The sequence below is a fragment of the Stegodyphus dumicola genome, chromosome 2 (genome assembly GCF_044657685.1).
Source record: "Stegodyphus dumicola isolate Sdum_Otavi_A_Nest chromosome 2, ASM4465768v1".
Taxonomy (NCBI): Eukaryota; Metazoa; Arthropoda; class Arachnida; order Araneae; family Eresidae; genus Stegodyphus; species Stegodyphus dumicola.
In genome coordinates this window covers 232,892,982-232,909,110 of record NC_140769.1, presented here as the reverse complement: position 1 = coordinate 232,909,110, position 16,129 = coordinate 232,892,982, and positions in this window count along the sequence as shown.

Below are 16,129 nucleotides of genomic sequence, written 5' to 3'. Positions count from 1 at the left end.
ACAAGCTATTAAAGTATTCCTAAAGCATTGGTAATCAAACCACTGAATGTGACCGGCACCAATTTCCTCATCTCCATTCTGATCCTCATATTCAAAATATTTCTGCGTTTGTAAACAACCTTTACTTGGCTTGTTTAGAAAGTTCAGGAAAAGATTTTTGGAGTTCAGAAATCTCACTATTTTTCATGGAAATAAATACTATACTTATCGACGAAAAACTTTAACATTAGAAAGTTTAACAATTTCTTCGGAAGTGTCCTTCGATAATCAACAGTTAACAATTTAAACTGCCTTAAACTGGCTATCCGCATTAAGTAAGTGTAGGTATAGTATATATTTGTCTCATAAATGCCTGGCTACTTGTTTGAAAACTCTGACGTCTGCGAATAAATCTTGGTTAAATTTGCGCTGATGATGGTCGCCATTTTCTTTTTCATAGCTTTTGCAATGCTAAGCCTAAATTTACCCAGTTAAGTTTTGTTTCAGAATAGGTAATCAGCGATATGTATTAGTCTTTTCACTTATATAGTATTTTCAAAATTAATTTCCTCATATTAGGAAAGCAATAAATAACTGATGAAAAGTTTTTGGCTTTTGCTTTCCTGCTCTTTTCTTTGCATCTCTGATTTTTTTTAAATTTTGAATATTTTCTAATCCGTTCATCGCCATCTTTATTATTTTTTATTTACATTAATAGTTCAATTTTCTTTAAATATATCTATCTTGCAATACTATTTTCTTTTGTGGGCATGATCAGAAGAAATATTTCGCAGATGACGAAATTATAAGGAGCTCTGTATGTCTTGCTAATGAAAAATAAACTGCCCGTTACGTTTTCATTGTTACTGATCACGTGAGCTCCAGTCAAAATATTTTCACTGACGGAAAGCAAAAAGTTTTGGATTTTCAGATTAGGCATGCTCAATGCGTATGGAATACTTATATATTCTATTTTCTTCTCAACAGCAAAGAGGCTGTCATATCTTCTTCCTTAATACAACAAATTCCTAAAATATTATCATAAAAACAATTGTTTCTTATAAACAGAAAAAATGAAAACATAAAAAAATTGTTCATAAAAACAACTGTTATTGACTTTGATTTATTCAAACGTTTCCTTCCAATGTAAACCTTAGAATAGCTTATTTAAATCTAAATAAAATTCTAATCCTGCTTTGTACCTTTATTGTGCATAAACTGATATTCACGACGTAATTACTTTACCTCAGATATTCGGGATTTTAAGGATATTTTTAACATAGAGGTTTATCTAACAAAAAATTAACCGCAGTTTATGTGTTAATTCCAGAAAACATTTCTGTCGTTTATTTGTATTTTATTTTCCATCAACGCTTAAAATCGGTTTTAGAACATAAAACTAGAAAAAAAGGTCATCTTAAAAGACAGGCTGTTTTTGCTGTTCCATTGATAACTGATAAATTATTTTATGGAAAAAATTTAATAGTCTCTTTCTTTCTTAAATAGCTTTTTTCGAATCACATTAAATTTGACCGAATTATTGTATTGAACTCATTCAAAACTCACACGTCATTCCATCTTATGCATATCAAATAATATTAGACTTCAACAGTTCTTAGTATATAAACCTTCCACACAGTACAATAAAATCATCCGTTTACTGATAATCATTTTATCTCTCAATGCAAAATGTTAAATCCAGTATTCAAGTGTTTATATAAGATGTCAAAGTATAGATTTTTATCAATTAGAATTAATTTTTACGGTGTATAGGCATTTAATGTCATAATCGTTTCATTTATAATTTAGAGCATTTATGAAATATTTAGAAATGTTGTTAAAGAAGTATTTTTGCCCTTAGCTGTCAGTAACGTGAAACAAGAATTTAGAATTTGATGGCTGCTAAAAGAAATTGTTTATATTAATATGTAGAAGAAAGGAAAGTGCATTAATTGTAGTATAGGCTACAAGATTTGATGATAACAAGTAAAGACTTATATTTATAAGAAAAAAATAGTTTATACGTTTTAGTTGAAATTTAAATCTAAAGCTAACATCTAAATTAAAATAACTCTTAACATGATTTTTGATTTAGATTTTTTTATATAGAAATAAAATAAATAATGTAGTTCGATTCTTTCCCATAACTATAACCGATTTATGTCTAAATCGCGAGTCCCCAAACGGGTTATAAACTAATTTAAATAATTGATTTGCTATCTTTCCTATCCTTACCACCCAATGAACAACCAGTTGTTTAACAGCGTAACAGAATTAGAAAGATTTTAGAAACATATGTTATATTATTAACTTTTTATAGAGGTTGCCAATATGCAAGCAGGTAGAGAAATACTGAGAATTGATTAGATGGACATGAACATACTGCAGATTTACATCGTTTTTCAATAGAAGAGGTTAGTTGTTTATCTCAACATCCTTTTTGAGAAATTTCAGTTTTCTGTGGCTTATCACTAGTCTTACATTTTCAGAAGTTGATATATAATTTTAAAGTTATCTGCCAAACACACTGTCTTGTTCCCTAATAAACACTATCATATCACGAAACATAACCGTTCAGCATACAGCCAAATTCTAGAAGGCTTTTGCAATATTTCAGTTTTGGGTCTAGATCAAGTAAAATTTTCTGACGACATTTTCTGCTCTAGAACTTAATGGTGTAGTAATTTATGGCTAAACTTCGTTAATATTTAACAACTAAATTCATCGCACTAATTGTTAACGTTCTAAGCATATACACGTACATTAATATTATTATCATTATTATTATTATTATTTCAGTTGAAATGAAATCTGGTTTTAATGCCACGACCACAAAAGACATACGATTACATTGAACAAAAAAAAAATTATAATGACTGTATTTCATGAACATTCCCATGTTACTGTTAGCTTTTATAATATGCATCTACTAAATTTTACATTGAAGGTGCTTTTAGCAACTATGCTAACTATATTAACTATAAAAAGTAGCCATAAACATCCTCGAAATAAAACAATGAGAGCAATTTGTTATCATTTCGACTTTTACTTTTAGGAACTGAAGTAAATAAGGAGAATGTTAACATGTTAATGGATAATGTTAAAAATTTCAAAAACATTTTTAAAAACTTCATTTTATCTTTAGTTAAAAGTTTTTATTAAATTCATATTCTTTTCAAATCACGTTATTTTTTTAGCACAGAAAAATAAAATCTTTCTGCAATCAGTTTATGCTTTTAAATCTGAAGGTAAATAAATTCTATTTGGGATAAGTTATACTGTAGTTTCTGTGTGTATATACAGGGGGAATCAGAAATCTAGCTACATGTTTGATCGTATTGAGTGATGACAATATTATGGCTTTGAAAAATGAAATAATGCAATGAAAGTCACGTCTTTCAACCGAAGAAAACAATACACAACAATACCAGTCTGTCTCGTAGTACTGTCTTAAAATGCTCATAGTTTCGAACGTTTCCAATTCTTGGCGATTTTTCTGCAATAATGCTACTACGAATCCTTCAAGTTTTCTTTTCTGGATGTTTCCCGTTTTGAGCAGCCTTTTTCCCCATTTATCAACGACAAAAGTGCTGCATTAAAATCCTGTCTCTTAATCTCACGGTATTACTGTCATTTTGGGCAGTGATCAGTTATTAGCCAGAATGAGCTACGCCGGGATAAGTTGCAAAATGGGCTGCTATGCTGCAGCTTTAGCGTATGCACATTAAGCTCCATCTTGGCTTATGATGTAAGATCGAGCATATGAATTTAAATGAAAGACATAAGTTTCAAATTTCATATACCATGCATGATTTCGCTGCATACTCTACAATAACTGCATTTATGCATTTATTACAAACATGTAGTCATAAAACTGACTAACCCTGTATATATGTAAAAAATGGGTACGTAGTATGTATAATTTTTTCTATACCATAACAATTATTTTTTGCAACGATCTTCTGTTTAGAATCCTTAGAACTTGAAAATTAGGAGGTAATTTAACTTAACTGTGACATCTTGAGTAATGTTAATTATGAAGAACCGTATCTGATTTATGTTGTTGTTATAAGCTCGTTGTTGGTCTGTCTCATATTAGTTTTTGCTAGAGGATGTATGTAGCAATGTAAGTTTAGAAACAAATCTATATTCGTGAATATGGGGACCTATGGTAAACCTATTAATATTGTGTCAGAAAAAAGGCAAATATTTGAAAAAGTAGTTAACTTTGTACTATGCTGATATTTTCTATGAAAGTAAAGTTTTGAAAGAATTTGACCGTATCACAATAATTGACTGTAACAACTTGTTTTATAATAGTGTAAAAGAAACACTGTATGTGCTTAGCTTTTGGCTGCAAGGAATATTTTCATCTTAAAGCCAAAAAGTAAGTTGTTCTGAGTGAATGTTATTACCAAACACCGGACATGTTCTGTCATAAAGTAGTACTTTTATATAAACAGTCTTTCTGCTCGACACTAATATGATTATGTTTAAATAGAATAATACAGTTATCCTATATTCAGCGGAAAGTTTTAGAATTCACACTGCATTAGATATATTTTAACTCTCAGAATAAAATCACAGATTTTATTGTTTTACAGTACTTCATATTTGTTAATTCGTTATCAAACTGCTTAAATTTTATAAAGTGCCAATTTTAAAACTGCTGAGTACATGATTAAATACGTCACAAAAACAACGTTATAACAACATAAGTTTTATCTGAAGATGAATTGTTTAATAAATAAATAAAAGAAAAACTGTTTCGAAATTAATGTATGTCTACCAAACAGAATGGCTTCTGTAATTCTGATTGCTCATTTTGCAAACAGACTACGGCAAAATGTGCTGTAAGGGATACACTCTGTGCAGTATTATTTTGATGAGCATTTGAACTTTTGTATCTATATTGTGAAATTCTAATGAATTTAAATGTTATATTGTACGCTGGGAATTCAGCTATGTTTACAATTTAAAAATTCTTACATGTCTTTCCATTAGATAGGCTTCAAATATCTTTGATAGTACTAAAATGCGTTCTTTATTATTATGCATTAAAATTGTATTAGAAGTGTATACAGTATTTAAAAATATGTATGGTTGAAAAGAAAAATTGCTAATATAAATAACAAAATTTATCAAAGATGTACTTAATTATTAATACTATTTTGAGCTTCCATAGTTAGAAATATACCATTTGTTTGTATTAAAGCAAATATCGGAAAAGCATTCTGTAAATTCATTCATTTAATTTTTTTAAATGCCTGTGTTTCATAGAAAAGGGCAATGCAAGTGATTAAATATTTTATATATAAGTAGACGTAAGATGTGATAGCAGTTTTCGATAGAAATATGGTGGTTAGGGAGAAAAAAGAATTTTTCCAAGCATTTCTGTGTGAAAACTAAATTTCATTTTTATTTCAGTTTCAGTAGCTATAAATCATTTCTGCTTTCTTGAGTCTTATACTGTTATCCAGAAAGAAAGAAAGAAATAGGCGAAGCGAAGAAAAAGAGGAAACAAGATCAAAAAACATTGCTGAAAATATGTTATAAAGGTGAAGAAAATGTATGTTTCACCAGTTTTGCAGCATTGCATCTTTCTTGAGTATGCTTACCTTGTAATTAAAACAATTTTTTTTGGTATTTAGAGGCTAGTTTTTAAGTAATATTATTAATTACACTGATGTAATATACGTAATGTAATGGTATCTGTAAGTCTCTTGGGAAATGCAGATTGCATCACGCAGAGTATCGGGTTTCCTAAATATTCCGAAACTCCTCATCTAATGAGAACTTTGAGAAACAAACCTTTTGGGAAAATTTTCAAATTTTATTCATTTCATAGAAAATTTTCTAGTTAATAAATTGCACAGAAGTGTTTGTCTAAGGCAGTTACTGTATTAAAGCAGAAGAATTGGTAATTATATAGTAAAGAGGAAATCAAATTTCGTGCAATCGGCATAAATCAAATACATTATTTTTCGCTTTTAGGCTATGTAAAGATGAATTGATTTATATGATATCTGAAGTAGTGCTCTAAATATATGAGCAAACAAGCTAAGTTAAATTTGATTTGAATTATGTGTCTTAGAAATGAAAATTTCGTTATTGTTTAATTTAAGAAAAAAACTTTTTATTTCATTATACTACACAGTACTTTTATTTTGCTGCAATTCGAACTTAGCTTTTTCTACGTAGAAAATAAAAACTAAATATCAAAATTAATTTTCACAAGTACCTTATACAAATGAGGGTATCTTTCTAGCTCAAAAAATGTATAATTGATAGTGCAACCAGGATATACTGAAATTAAAATTTTCGTTCAAAATCATAACCTTTAAAATATGTAAAACTAGTAAATAACAGTACAAAAAATTTCAATGTATCCACGTGAACGTAAATAATATACATCTCCTTACTGCATGAATCTAGAATTCTAAAAGATATTTTTAAAAATCAAGTTTCTTTAACCAGATGTCATTAATTATAAGCATAATGGAAAATAAAGTATTAATTTATGGGAAATGTTTATGAAAGAATCTTAAAAAAAGCCAAAAATATTTAAAACGAAAAAGCAGTTATAAATGTTTTTAGTGGTAAATTCAGTATTGCTAAAAGGTTGCTCTAAATATATATATGAAGCTCCTAATCCAAACAGAAATTTGGAGGATGGTTAAAAAAGTTCAGATAATTTAGTAAGGTTTAACTTTTAAAAAATGTGAATAACATTTAAACTGAGCATATTAATTTTTGCTGTATTAATTTAGATATATATCAAGCCGAGTTTTCTGATCTAAGCTACGAAACTAGAGAGGAATAAAAAATGTTATTTTTCATGGCAAATCGCGACAATCCTGTGATTATCATTTCTAACTTTTCTTTTTACATCTGCTTTCAATTCAGCATAATTTTAAATTCTATTGTTAGATTCTATAGGCTTGTAACTCTTTCTTTTCACTCCGCAATTTTGAAATGAAATTTGAACTTCGGTTTTATTCTAGTTATTTTGATAGCAATTTTGCAATATCTGTGAATTCTTGAAGCATGCAATATTATGTTTCTTTAATCTGTGCTATTTCGCTATATTTTCTGTTAGTGTATAGAAGAAAGCTCTTCAAAATATTCAGAATTTTAATTACATTTAGTGCTGGAAATGCTTAAAAAATCGAAATTTAATTTGATTTAAAAACTTAACATTAGTGTGGATTGACTTGATTAATATAGATATTTCAATTTGTTCTTTTAAGTTTGTTTGCATAAATAGGGATTTCATAAGCTTCATAAACGAATGCAGCGTATTCTTTTTCTGGTGTAAAAATAAGCGTACCATTAAAGTTTATTAATAAAATTAATTAAAATGTATTTTTCTGAATTTTTTGGTATATTAACTCTATTTAAAAATATACCTAATAAGTAATATAATTGTCAGTACTCTCGATGTTATGTTTCCTGATTTGCCAACAATAATTATAAAATTTTATTGCATTTCCTTGCATATATAGTATGTGGATCTAGTGTTAAATAAGAATTATTACAATAATTATCATTCTGTATTAGTAACCAGTCATAACTTCTCGTTGTTTTAATAACTTATATCCTGGTTGTGACATATATCCTGTTTGGCCCAATGTAAAAGTAATCTGATAAAATTATTTTTTGAAATTATTTATTAAAAAATATATATTGCTGTAATTGCCAAGGTGATTTTTCTTGAACTTATACTGTGTCAAAAAACCACTTGTATGAAAATAAATATTTTACTTGTGTGCCAAATGAAAGTTACCAAGTAAAGAAGCAGATCCTTCAAGTAACATTAAAAAGGGAATAAAAAATATTAAAAATTATTCTGTATGGTAGTCATGGTTTTAAAAGTATTAAACCCTTTTTACGGGAAGCAGGTCACTTGAAGCTCTACAGAAAGTTTCGGTGATTTTGCTCTCCAATCTTCCTACTTATTATTGTATGAATAAGCGAATAAAAACATTTTCACAATTTTTATTAAATCTTGTGATATTTTTGTGTGCAATCATTTCACGGATGTTACGGACACCAAATAACATAAAATTGTCGTACATAATTAACACTTTTAATTAAATTATTAACTTGATGGTTGTCAAAAAAATTAAACTACCAAAATTACAATGTATATTTAGCAAAAAGAAGCTAAAATTAAAACTGGAACAAGAATTGCCTTCAAATTAAGCGAACTTTCCTGAATATTTAATTTAGACTCATCGGGTAAAATATTATACATATTCGCCTTATAAATTATTGCGTTATATTGGTCATCATAATGAATTCAGTGTACTAAACACCCAAATTTCATTTCCAGTGAAAGTGTAGTCCATTATTCTGAAATTCTTAACTTCCCAAACTGCTAATATTCTTCTAATCTTTATTCAGACTATTTTAACAGAAATTTACTGCCAAAAAATAGATGGACAAATAAAAATTCCAGTGATTTTTTAAAAGATATATTATCATTCTGTGAATCAAAAGGCGTTATAAATATATTTATTAATTAAATCAATGGTGTACATTTTAAAAAAATTATCAGCTTCGTTAAAAATTATATAAAATAGATGTGTGATTGAAAAAAAAATTGTGGGATCTCAAAATTTGAATGTCCCATCCTTTGAAAAACAAAATAAAACATATATTTCATTTCACGTATGATAAATCAATTCGTAAGGCAACATTTGATCTCAGTATCTGGCCCACGTATTCATTGCGTACAAAAAATATAAATTATCATTTTATATGCAAAATCTTACAAAAGTTTATGGCTTATTTTAAAACACTTTTCCGCAATTTCCAAGGTCATAGAAAATATAATCTACTTCATAACTCTTAGGGTCGCAGAACCCTTTCTTTTTCCCTCGGTATCTTAAAAATTTAGTATTAGGAAATTAATTTGATCATTGGCCAATTAAAAATATATTTCAGGAGGAATTATATTTGGCATAAGCTCTGGTTAACTACGTTTTGTTGCATTATATCATTTTCGATCTCAATAACATTAATCAGCATAACAAACGTCTCAAAAATCAGCATAAAAAGAAGCTTTTCGACTGAGAGAACAGTATTAGCTTCAAATATTTTAGCTTTCTGAATAATGTTTTTAATGAAATTTTTAAAACAATTATCATTATCTTTACCTTCCTCTGATCCAATTTATTAAATAAGTTTAATTTTTTGAAACTTTAAAAATTCATTCAAACATGTCTTTTCATGCTATAGATTTTTAAAATACCCACTTCATATCGCTTTTTTATTAGTATTGGTTAAGAGATCTGACAATAAAGCGAAGTTAAATATTTATCTTAAGTTCACATTTGTTTTGTTTTAGCATGTTGTATTAGGCATTAATATGCAATAAAGACAGATTTCAATTCATAGTTTAGCTTACTAAAAGCAAGAAAATATTTTTTGGGTGCTCCGATGGGTAACATTTAAATGCATAGTAGTTAAGAGGTTTTTTTTTTTTTTTTTTTTTTTTTTTTTTTTTTTTTTTTCTATGCATGTTTGCTTTCTTTTCGTAAAAGATAAAGATAACAACTTCTACTTGAAAATTGGCATGAAGTCAAGGAGAGTTGTGAGTGCTTTAATTCTTACATACGTCACCATAGTTCATGTGCCTAAATTAAATTAAGTATTATTATCTACTTAATTACATACTTATACCAATAAACTCTTCATTATTATATACTTAGTTCCAATAAAATCTTCAGAATCCAAGCAAGAACTAAAATATCATTCGCATTCTTCTGTATTAAAAAGAAATTTTTAATGTTGCTGAAAATTCGGAAAAAAATTCACATAAAATTTGTTATTCGAATTTGTATTAAATTTCAGCAACCGAAATTACTTTTAACAAATCATGTGTAACTTCTGTTGTTGTGACATGTGCTCACTTGCTGATAGGAACATCTGTCCAAGCCCACGAAATTCCTCGTTGTAAAGAGCGCGAGATAGCCTTGAGCAACAACAGTTGGCAACAGCCTTGAGCACCTTACAGGTGACAATACGATTTAGCTCAGTTCCACTCCCAATTTCGATGGAGAGCAAGCACTCCGAGGGAACGGGTCTGAGGGTCTCCCACCCCTCTCCCCTTACACCAAACCACATGAGAGGACATGTGTAATTTCTAAATTATGTTAGCAAATAATAAATATTAATGAAACGCATCAGCTTTAAAATTTTTCAAAAATCTCACTTAAAATGGTATTTATTTTTAATAAATTTTTTACATGATTCGATAGAAAATGACAAAGGTCTCATATAAAAGTAAATTTTTTTAATTGCATATTAAACTTAAGCTCATCAGTAAAGTTTACTAAGTTACAACCACAGTATTTTCTTTACAGCATTCACAGTAATTTCTTCACAGCATTCATCTTAGAGAAATGATAGATACAGACGAGACTCGGGTCTGTCTTCTTCAGCCCCATTAATTATTTACGGCTAAAACCACAAAACAAGAGAAGTTCAGCTTTAGTTCAATTCTTGGAGTGAAATGTTCATTTTTGATTACATTTGTGCCTTTCCTACATCTTCCTAGCGATAAATTCCGATGCAGTAAAAATAATGCTGCAGCAGAAAAGCAAGGAGACTGACAGATGCAAGGTAGTAAAAAGTGCTGTGCCTAAGATGAAAATTTCAAGAAAAAGGATTTCCTTTCAGTTCAGATTTATCCCCATCAATTAATAATAACCAAATTTGAAATCATTATTGGCTAAAGCATAATGTTAGCATCTACCTCATAAGTGTTATACAAAGATCATACGGCAAGGATTAATTTTGAAATAATGCAGTTCTGATAAATTTATGTAAGAAATTTCTATTTTCAGGATAAAAAAGGGAAATAATTAAAGTAAAATGGAGTGTTAAAAGACTATTGCAAATTAAAGTTGTTATTTTATCATAATTATTTTTTTTTCTCACATGTATTCATCACTCTTTATTAGAAAAGCTGTTTGAGAGAAAAAGCGTTAAAGCATTAGAAAATAAGTACAAAATATGCAGTTTGAAAAAATTGTAAAAGAGAAATATTTTCATCAAGGACATAGATTTCAGAAGTTTTAGATTTCACAATGATTCGTCATTTTTTTGTTTAATTTTCTCATACACTAATGAAACAAATATATGCATAAAAATTATAAGTAACAAGTGATACTTAAATATGAAATTATGTAAATATATGATCAAAAATGATAACTATCCTCAAATTTCCTTTTGAAATATCAGAAAATCGGCCTAAATATTTGGAGTCCATCATCACATTTTCCAAAGAAAAATAGTGATCTTCAGAATGCTTGGAAATTTTAGGCTTGAACATCATTATGAACTTTTACATTCCTTCTGTTGTAATTCTTGTATAAAATTGTCACATTCAATAAAAAACCGAAAAACTTTTGTTTTACACGTTCATCAAATTATGTTTTATTTACTCATTTTCAAATAATACACATTTCTTTACAATAAAATGTACTTACGTAGAAAAATAATGCAATACGTTGTAACATAATATCAAACTATATAAAACGAACAGAGGTCCTCCATAAGCGAATCAGTGTAACTCATTGAACTAATTGAGATGTTGCACAAGGAAGTTGCATTATGAATAAAGTCACATAAAGAAGTAGTTGACAAAAGATTTTAATATTTCTTTTATTCTCGTTGATGAACATTTTAGTGCATCACTGATAAATTAGGGTTAAGAATGTCCATTGTTAAATAATTTTTACACACGACTTTCCGGAGAGAAATGTAACCACAGCAATCTAGCTGTAGAATGAAGCAAAGTGTGAATGTGGCATATCTAAGATGAAAGCTCACTTCAGAATAATTTATTAACTTCAGTTCATATTGTCCCCATTGGCTAATAATAAGTTTTGTTTTACAAATTTAAATTCTTATTGTCTGTAGCATCGCATTTCCACACAACCTTTATGCAAGAACCATTCGAAATAACACGCTTTAGAGAGATTTATTAAAAGCAGTTAATATTTTTAAGAACAGAAAAGGAAACTAATAAAATTAAAATTAAGAGACTATTCCAAATTAAAAATTTAAATTTTGATTTAAATATTTTTTGTCTTACCTAGCTTCCTCCATTCAATGAGCAAATTTTGCTCTCTCTTTCAAATTCTCTTTTTTCTTCTCTTTTCTTTTCTCCTTTCTTCCATCTGAAATGATAACGCTACCACTCAAAATATTTGCTTCCATAGCCTATATTACAGTAGGCTCATATTGTTGAGACAGTAGTTTTTTTTATGCTGAGAGAGAGGGGAAATGAGTAATGCCTTCGCCGGGAGTCGAACCACGGACCTCTCGAATACGCGTCGAGCGCTCTGACCACTACACCACGAAGACATGCTAAGAAGGCGGGATAAATACCTTATATACTCCCCCTTTTGAATGGCGATTGGGGGATTAGGGGACCTAATCGCCAAATCCTGGTGGTGGAGAATCATCATCAACCACCTTTTTTAGTTCGGGCGCCACTGTAGAGACATTAGGTTTTTTTGATGCTGAAAGAGAGGAAAAATGATCTATGCCCTCGCCGGGACTCGAATCACGCGTATCCGTGATTCGAGTCCCGGCGAGGGCATTGAATACGCGTCGAGCGTCCCTCTCGAATACGCGTCGAGCGTGCTGACCGCTACACCACGAAGACGTGCTAAGAAGGAGGAAGAAATTCCTTATAATATAACTGTTGATCTAAACACTATTTTTTTTTTTTTTTTTTTTTTTTTTTTTTTTTGTGCAGAGTAGTATTAATTTTAGTGGATTCGTCCAAAAGGGATTCGAGTTAATAAATTACCGTTTAAGCATCCTCGATAAATTCAGCAGTCTCGGAGAAACACTCTGTCTGCATCTCTTGTTTATTATATAGAAGTTTTCAGGTTAATGGGATGCTAATCGTCATTGTGCCTCAAACCACCAAATACAGTAACCTGTTTATTCTATTTCACAAGCATTTATGTGACATCATTATGAATAAATGGCAAGAATGAACAATGAATACAATAATTTTCCTTTTGGGCATTTTCAGTTGCTTTTCATTGAAAGGTTAGGAAAGAAAAAAAGAAAGGGAGGGAGAAAGGAAAGAAACACCTGCTTACATGGATTAAGAGATTAGAAATTTAGCAATTGCTAAAGGGCGAAGATCCGAAAGGAAATTTTTTAAAGAAAAAGCTATCTTCACACTGAAAGATTTTTATTCGAAAACCATGAAATGAAATAATATTTTACTATAGCCGGCTCTATGAAGTGGCACGGCAATGAAAGATCGGGTCATGAAAAGAAAGATTTGCAAATTAGATGCTTTCAACGATTCACATATTGCTTCTCTGACAGTTGTTTGGTTTACTCACTTCTGGTATCAAGGGCTCACATTGGTAGAATTTTATTACCTGTGATCACGAATAAATCATTGTACAAGTGTTGATTGGGATAACTGCATGTGTTTAATTTGTGAATTTCGGTCTTCTCCCTTGTTTTTCCCATTTATTTTAAATTTAATAAAATAGACGTTCTTCTCGTTAAGCTGTGAGTATTGATAATACTGCCATCTCTATGTATTCTTAAGTTTTGTACCGACATTTATGTTTTACTTAAATTTATGTTTCAGTTTTTTAATCGAAAAGTATCATTTGATGAGACCATGATCCTATTAGAAGCCAAAAGTTTAAATTTGTGTGCGTTTTTTTTTTTTTTTTTTTTTTTTTTTTTTTTTTTTTTTCCCCTAGAAGGTAGATAATATTAAGAAGAAAGAGTATGTATTTTTCCTATTTACTTAGCAATTACAGTAAAAGCCCAACTACCCAGCGTTCAACCACCTTTGAAATATTTAAACAAATTTGTAACGAAAAACTAAGCAAATGAGACTTGCACAGCCATCATAAAGCACAAACAGGACTGTGACTTATAATAAAAATTGTTACTTTTCATATCTGCAGAAAGTAATCAAAATTCCGGATCTTCTCTTAGCAGTGAGGCATTTTCAAAATTACAGGTTTAAGATTTCAAAACCTCATCATCAAGAAAATTGTGCATTATGCTATATCTGTAATCTCTTGATTATATAGCTAAATAAAGATCGGTTAGTTCTTTAAAATGTCGGCCAGAATAACTGGCACAAGTTTGACGAGACCTACGCCAGTTTCATGACCAGCGTGGTTTTATAATCAGATAATATGTTTAAATAGACTTATAAAAATATGTTGTCTTTTATGTTTGAAATGCATATTCTGTGAATCTTCAGTTTATAGTAATCTGGTGACCATCGCACTTCTTCCAATGCTATTTTTCCCAGTTTTGAATCTAGACCGAATTGTGTTTCCACTAGAAATTTTCCATATTCGTACTCTTTTAGCAGAATGAAAATACTTCACTTTTATCATAGAGATGAAACATACATACTAAAATGTTCTAAAATGACTGTTAGTAGAACTAATAGCCCGTAGGTTTTGGGGATAGGGTTGGCGTTTTAATTCTGTGCCTAATTATACATCCAAATGAGTGTTTTTCGTTTTGTTTCTAAGCGTTTCAGCTCAACTAAAATGCTTTGAAATAAAGACGAAAACCTGATGATAAAATGTTTTACAGTCCTCTATTAACTGAAACTAGGATCAAAACTTTTACTGAAAAAGCAGGTTTGGTTTGGTTTATTTGAATATGGCAAAGCACACAATTTCATACGTTTGTCTGGAATCGAACCCAGGTTAAACTATTAGTGTTCAGTGACTTAACTGCTCAGCTGCTGGTGGACCCACTGAAAAAGCAGAACATATATGTAGAAAATTTGTTTCTTCAGAATAAATTTACGTAAATTTAATATTTCAACGAGCTCATTTTAGAAGCATTCAGAACAAAAATGCAGTGTAAGTAGTGTATCGGAGAAACAAATATGTATGAAAGTGTGAAATCCTCTTCCCAAAATATAGATTCTGTACATATTTGTATATGTTTATTGTGCATATATCCCTTTTCATGAATAAAATATATATATGTATATAAAATAATTAATAAACTTTGAAAGAAATTTGAATATAAAATAATCAGTTCCACTTTGACCTCTAAATTTACTATGGAAACTTGGTTAAAAAGATATGAAATTCATAATGTAAAGAATGAAATGGTTCAGTGTATATTAAATTATGAAACATATTTTATTAAATTAATAAAACAGTTTGCCTTATATATATTAAGACATAAAACTGTATTTAGCGAAAGCTTTTGTTTGTGTATGTCAAATTGTTACCTCGAAACTTGGTAACTGTTGATTATCTGCAGACTATCAACTAGCAGTCTTTATTGTCATAAAAATTGTCATTATCCAAATGATCTAGTATGTATTCCGAAAATTAATCGCATACTTTTCCTTCAAAATTTTCCATAATATGAAACAGAAGCATCCGATATTGACGATAATGACAAACAACGTGACTGTCCTTACAATTTTAGACCAGATTTTTTTTCCCCAGTCCTTTGACTTTTCTACTGTAAATGATATTTTTTCTATGTTCATCTATCCAGCATTTTATGAGCTTTCCCTGTACTTTTAAACACATGTATGTTAACATAATCAAAAATGCACCCACATATCCATTAAATGCAATTTTTTACTGATAAACACAAAAACTTCAAAACAATAAAATACTTATGCTGAGATGATATGGGATATTTTTCTTTTCTTCATGAACACCAACATACAAATATTGCACAAGCATTTATGGAAATTCTTAAGATATTGATGAAGTAAGAATTCTGACAATTACGTTAAATAAATTAGAAAATTTTTTCATTTTCATGCATAACAAATAAATAAAAATAGTTTAGCTTTTATCAAACAGAACATATTAGCACAGTTACAAAGATATTTAACGTCATAAAGTCTAGTAATTTAATACATTTCAATGCTTCATCGAAACAATGTAGTAGTATTTCGATAATTATGAAGTTATTTGCATTTCTTGATAGATAAATTTTAATTTATTAATTTTGGTAAGCAGATATATGTTATCCATTCATTCAAGACTTCGCGTAAGTTTCCTGTCATAAGAAATTTTAAGAAAATTTTCCCAAAGAACACAAAATCAACAACGTGATTCACTTGAAAACACGCCGTAAGCAGGATAAG